At 45.3% G+C, this 6,223-nt stretch overlaps 1 pseudogene; it reads right to left on the bottom strand.

Moving 5' to 3' along the window:
• Positions 1-235: 235 nt before the first annotated feature.
• On the bottom strand, positions 236-761 carry LOC125914828 (ubiquitin-40S ribosomal protein S27a-like; annotated as a pseudogene).
• Positions 762-6,223: the final 5,462 nt, after the last annotated feature.

Below are 6,223 nucleotides of genomic sequence, written 5' to 3'. Positions count from 1 at the left end.
TCTCTAGAGAAAAAAAAAACTCTAAACCCTAATATATATATAGTGACTAAAATGCATCTTCAGCAGATCCCATCCGCTGCTGTTGCTTCCCCAATCTCGGACTGACAAGCAAGGAGGACATTTTCTCCCCGAGAGGAGTTAGAATTGTCTAGAAATGTTTAAGAAAATCAAGTCTAATAGAGGGACTTTTGTGTTGTGGAATTTGTGAATTCGAATTTTATATGCTTGCAAAGTGTTCTTGTTTGCTTCGTTTATTTGCATTTAGTTCATGTTTTTCGTTACCCCACATACAATTACGTGTCTTCCGGTTTGTTGAAGCATTGGTCAGACAACGTTTGCCACAATAACGTCTGTCAAAGTGGCCAGCCATAAAAACTCCAGCACCACGTTCATCTGAAGGGCGCTCCCAACAATGACGACCAATTTGGCCATACTTATCCAACCTTATAGTATTTCAGGACAGCCAGCTTAGCCTTCTTTCTCTCATGCTTATTCTTCTCGGGAGTGGTATAAGACTTCTTCCTTTTCTTAGCACCACCACGAAGTCTCAACACGAGATGAAGAATGGACTCCTTTTGAATGTTGTAGTCAGTCAAAGGATGTCCATCTTCAATTGCCTGCCAGCAAGGATCAGTCTCTGCTGAACAGGAGGAATTTCTTCCTTATCCTGAATCTTGGCCTTTAACATTTCCTATTGTATCCGAGGGTTCCACCTCGAGAGTGATGGTCTTCACCCTAAGAGTTTCCACGGAAATCTACATCTTGGTGGCAGGTCCACCGCAGACGGTGGATCAGAAAGGAAGTCTACTTGCCAAGTGTTTAATGATCGGGTTGTCAGAGTCAGAGAAGTTAGCACAGTGATTCAAATTTAAAATGTGTAACTATTTGATCTGCGATGATCTTGGTGAAATCTCACGGTGCTTTTGTACTGTTAGAATACTGAAGACAATCGAAGTTCAAATTTCAAGTTAACTTTAAGAATTTGAGAAAGTTTGAAAGTTTGAGGTCCTTAAAAAAATCAAGTAGCTTATAATTAAACAAATAGTTGGAAATATCTAAGGGAATTTAAATTGTAAAAATCCCTCTGAAAGTGATGGCTAGGGGCACCTGGGTGGCTCAGTCGGTCAAGCATCTGATTCTTGATTTTGGCTCAGTTCATGATCTCACGGTTTGGGAGATCAGGCTGGACATTGGGCTCTGCGCTGACAGTGCAGAACCTACTTGGGATTCTCTCTGCCTCTCTCTCTCTCTCTCTCTCTCTGCCCCTCCCCTGCCCATACTCACTCTCTCTCTCTCAAAATAAATAAATTAATGAAAAATTTTTTTAAAGCGATGGCTAAAATGTGTCCAATTACTAAATAGAGTAAGATAAGTGAATTGAGTATAAATACTTAGGAAAGAACTACCTTTTTACAAATTGTAATCTATTGTGATTCATTTTCAACATGAAGATACATCTCTAGGGTCGCCTGGGTGGCTCAGTCGGTTGAGCATCAGATTCTCGATTTCAGCCCAGGTCATGATCCCAGGGTTGTAGGGTAGAGCCCCGTGTTGGACTCCGTGCTATATGGAGCCTGCTTGAGATTCTCTCTCTCTCTCTCTCTCTCTCTCTCTCTGTGCCCCTCTCCCTGGCTCACACCCTCTCTCTCTCTCTCTCAAATAGAAAATTAATAAAAATTAATGAAATAATAAAAATAAAAGAGCAGGAAAAACTCTTATTGAACCAAAAACAAACTGAGACACCATTTCTGATGACTACCTACCCAGACCCTTGTTTGCAAGATTCTCACATTGGCCTGGCTCTTAGCAGCGCCTGAGAAGCTTGTGTAAAACATGAATTGCTTAGCCTGTACTCCAAACTCAATCAGGAACTTGGGGGGGCGGGGGGGGGGGAGTCCAGGAGCCATGGGTTTCCCCTTCCTGTACCAGAGATGAGGGCACTTCTAGGGCATTGAAGTTCATTTGATCCGAAGGTCATGCTTCCAGTGAGAAACTTAAAATGCTTTCGCATCATATCCGATCCACGCGAATACCTGAATGTGTGGTATTCATAACTCCAGGCAGAGTGGACTTAAAACTGTTTCCATGGTAACAGTTCGCGCTCTGGTCTCCATGGTGAGGCTTATAAGGATCCTCCAATTTACTTTATTTAAAATTCTAGATTTATTTGCTGTTGATCAGATGCACATAAAGAGCTGTGCTTTTAAAAATAACTCTAGCCCTATTTCAGGAGTACTATAAAGAAGGAAATAGAAAGAAAAGTAATAGCAATAAATTGGTCTCTCTCATGAAAGCTCATTTCACGTGACAATGAATCAGAATATCAAGGTCAAATGATGTGAAACTGAATTAAGTAGCCCACGTATTTTTTTAATCTGACGCCTATTTGTCAGAAATCGTTGTGTATTATTTAATACCTAAAAGGATTCATTGTTCAACTAGATGTCATTTTTCTGCATTAAAAACGTATAAATCATCTCAATAGCCTTCATGCAGGAAATACATTTCTCTTTCTAAAACACAGCTTACACAGATGTCTGGGCATGGGAGAGCCCCCTGACCAACTACTCTTGAATCAAACTGCCAGTCCCTGATAGGGAGAACACCCCACAATTAAATCTACCATATAACACAAATTGTCCCTTCAAAACTGTCACCGAGAGTACCGTGTTTTCTGTCTTTGTTCAGGTCTGGGTTCATTTAAAAAGTGGAAGTGTCGGGGCGCCTGGGTGGCTCAGTCTGCTTAAGGGTCCGACTTCAGCTCAGGTCACGATCTCGCGGTCCGTGAGTTCGAGCCTCGCATCGGACTCTGGGCTGACAGCTCAGAGCCTGGAGCCTGTTTCCGATTCTGTGTCTCCCTCTCTCTCTGCCCCTCCCCCGTTCATGCTCTGTCTCTCTCTGTCTCAAAAATAAATAAACATTAAAAAAAAAATTTTTTTAAATGGAAGTGTCAAATAAGGAAGCACTCTGCACCCCCTGACCTCAGGGCCCCAGTGAGCAATGAACATATATTTACTGATTGCTGGCCTGAGGATAGAATCTACTCACTGGAAGGGCTGAAATGGACAGATTACGAGAGATCCATTGAGTTATGACAATGCTTTCCGGGGGAGGGGGAAAGAGTGCCAAGCAGCAGACACACAGACTTTACTCTTCAGAAAAGAGTAAAGACCAGCCTCTGAGCTGGTCTATAGGATGCAGCCCCTCTCAGGGCACCCGCCTGAGTGCCTTTTTTCTGGACTCACCCTGTGGAGGTCCTTCTGCACACTCGAACATTTCTAGCTGCGGTACTTCTCAGAGTGTGCTCGCCTCAGTTGGATGAAAGTTTCATACCGCCACAACTCAACGGGACAGGAGGCTCCGTGAAGTCAACGCCCGCAGGCGTGTTCATGACCTCATTGTCTCCGGTCGCCCCTGCTCAGACTCTCAGCACAGGTGCTTATTACAGACTTGTGGCCTGAGAATGAATGAATGGGTGGATGCATGATTGACTACAGAAGGCCTGAGCAAGGGGTGGGGAGAAGTCCGTAGTCTGGGTGGCACTGTTACCTTGGGCCAGCAGGCTGAGCTCACTCGGTGCGGGGGTGCAGCTGGTCTCATGAATCCCCCGCCTCGCGGTGGGATCGGGGCAGTGACAGTCCCTCTCTGGCCCCACTTCGCAGCTTCTTCTGAATGCAGGCTTCACCGTTATCTTCACTGTGTTACTTTTCCTTCACTTCATTTCACCGCGTCTTATGTCCTTTATACTTTTGGAACAAAGGCGTTTCGTTCTGTTATCATGAGACTCTAGTCTTGGAACATTACGTGACATCGAGCTTCTCGTTAAAAGCAAGCTTTCTTCCATGTTCTAATTTTTTTTTTTAATTTTTTTTTTTAACGTTTATTTATTTTTGAGACAGAGAGAGACAGAGCGTGAACAGGGGAGGGGCAGAGAGAGAAGGAGACACAGAATCTGAAACAGGCTCCAGGCTCTGAGCTGTCAGCACAGAGCCTGACGCGGGGCTCGAACTCACAGACCATGAGATCATGACCTGAGCCGAAGTCTGACGCTAAACCGACCGAGCCACCCAGGCGCCCCTCCATGTTCTAATTTTTTTAATGTTTATTTTTGAGAGAGAGAGAGAGAGAGAGAGAGAGAGACAGAATGCAAGCAGGGAAGGAGCAGACAGAGATAGGGAGACACAGAATTCGAAGCAGGCTCCAGGCTCTAAGCTGTCAGCACAGAGCCTGACATGGGGCTTGAACTCATGAACCGTGAGATCATGACCTGACCCGAAGTCAGATGCTTAACCGACTGAGCCACCCAGGTGCCCCAAAAGCAAGTTTTCTTCTAAAAGAATTATAGATGTCACCTGTGGTGATTTGCAGGCTGAAAATAGGAGGTTCTGTTTGGCCCCTCAAAGGTCTGCTTCCAGCTCTGGTCTCTGCCACTACCAAATGTCTTTTTAAAGTCACTTAGAGTCCTGGGGCCTCGTTTTCTCCATCCATAAGATAAGCTGGAAGGGAAAAAAAAAAACAGACAATCTCTAGGTTCCCTTCTAGGTCAGGATTCTCTACTCTGCCTGTGGATCTCCTGTACCTGTGACAGGGCCAGGCATGTTGGACACTGAGGTCATGTCCCTGGGACACACACCCTCATCTCATGCAGCACGGCTGATGCCCTGGGGCTGAGCAAAGAACAAGTCCAGGGTTGTCCCGGGCCAAGAACAGTAAATGACACACGAATGCCATTCATTCTGTTATCCTAAAGTCAGCGTCGTAGGATCAGAAGTGCACTCAAAATCACCAAGTGCCCTTTTTGGAACTCTGGAGCCTATGGGAAAGCTGAATTAGAAACCAATGGTGTTGGGAGCATGAGTTAGCAGTTTGGGAGCAATTAGCAGTTTGTTTAGATAAACTTAACAGTATCTTGGTCATCTGGCGTGGTTTTTGTTAAACTAACCACACTTCATTCTTGGGATAACGATTGCCCTGGATTTCCTTAAAGTGACATTCAATCTCTAATATGGCGTGGGGGTAGGCAGAATAATGCTCCCCCCCATAGATGTCCACACTCTAAAGCCTGGAACCTTTAGGGGCGCCTGGGTGGCTCAGTCGGTTAAGCCTCCGACTTCAGCTCAGGTCACGATCTCACGGTCTGTGAGTTCGAGCCCCGCGTCGGTCTCTGGGCTGATGGCTCAGAGCCTGGAGCCTGCTTCCGATTCTGTGTCTCCCTCTCTCTCTGCCCCTCCCCCGTTCATGCTCTGTCTCTCTCTGTCTCAAAAATAAATAAACGTTAAAAAAAAAATGTTAAAGCCTGGAACCTTTGTATGTGTTTAGGTTCCATGGCAAGGGGGAATTAAGATTACGGATGGAATTAAGATGGCTAGTTAGCGGGTTTTAAAGAGACTCTTCTGGATCATCCAGGTCCGCTATAATCACAAATTTTTTTAAGTTTATTTATTAATTTTGATAGAGAGAGAGTGAGAGAGGAGCAGAGAGAGAGGGAGGAGAGAATCCCAAGTAGGATTCGCGCTGTCGGTGCTGAGCCCAATGTGGGTCTCAATCCCACAAACCGAACTGTGAGACGGTGACCTGAGTCAAAATAAAGAGTCTCATGTTTAACCGACTGAGCCACCCAGGCACCCCTAATCACAAGTGTTTTTTATTTATTATTATTTTTTTTAACGTTTATTTATTTTTCAGACAGAGAGAGACACAGCATGAACGGGGGAGGGGCAGAGAGAGAGGGAAACACAGACTCTGAAGCAGGCTCCAGGCTCTGAGCCATCAGCCCAGAGCCCGACGCGGGGCTCGAACCCGTGGACCGCGAGATCGTGACCTGAGCCGAAGTCGGACGCTTAACCGACTGAGCCACCCAGGCGCCCCAACAAGTGTTTTAAAGTAGAAGAGGAAGGCAGGAGGGGTCAGGGTCAAGGAGGGATACTTGAGGATGCCACACTGTTGGCTTCGAAGATGGAGAAGGAAGATGAGAACCAATAAATGCAGGCAGCCGCCAGAAGCTAGAAAATGCAAGGAAACAGGTTCTCCCCTAGAGCCTCCGGACGAACACCTTGGTTTTAACTCAGACCCATTTCAGACTTCTGACCTCCAGAAGTTTAAAAGAATAAGTATTGTCTCAAGTCACTAATTATGTGGACATTTGAACCAGCAGCAAGAGGAAACTGGTAGATGGTATGTATTACAATAATTCAGAAATTTACTATAATGATTTCATTAAGAT

The sequence above is a fragment of the Panthera uncia genome, assembly GCF_023721935.1.
Source record: "Panthera uncia isolate 11264 chromosome D3 unlocalized genomic scaffold, Puncia_PCG_1.0 HiC_scaffold_8, whole genome shotgun sequence".
NCBI lineage: Eukaryota > Metazoa > Chordata > Mammalia > Carnivora > Felidae > Panthera > Panthera uncia.
Note: the sequence above shows the minus strand (reverse complement) of the source record. Positions and strands in the feature narration are given on the sequence as shown.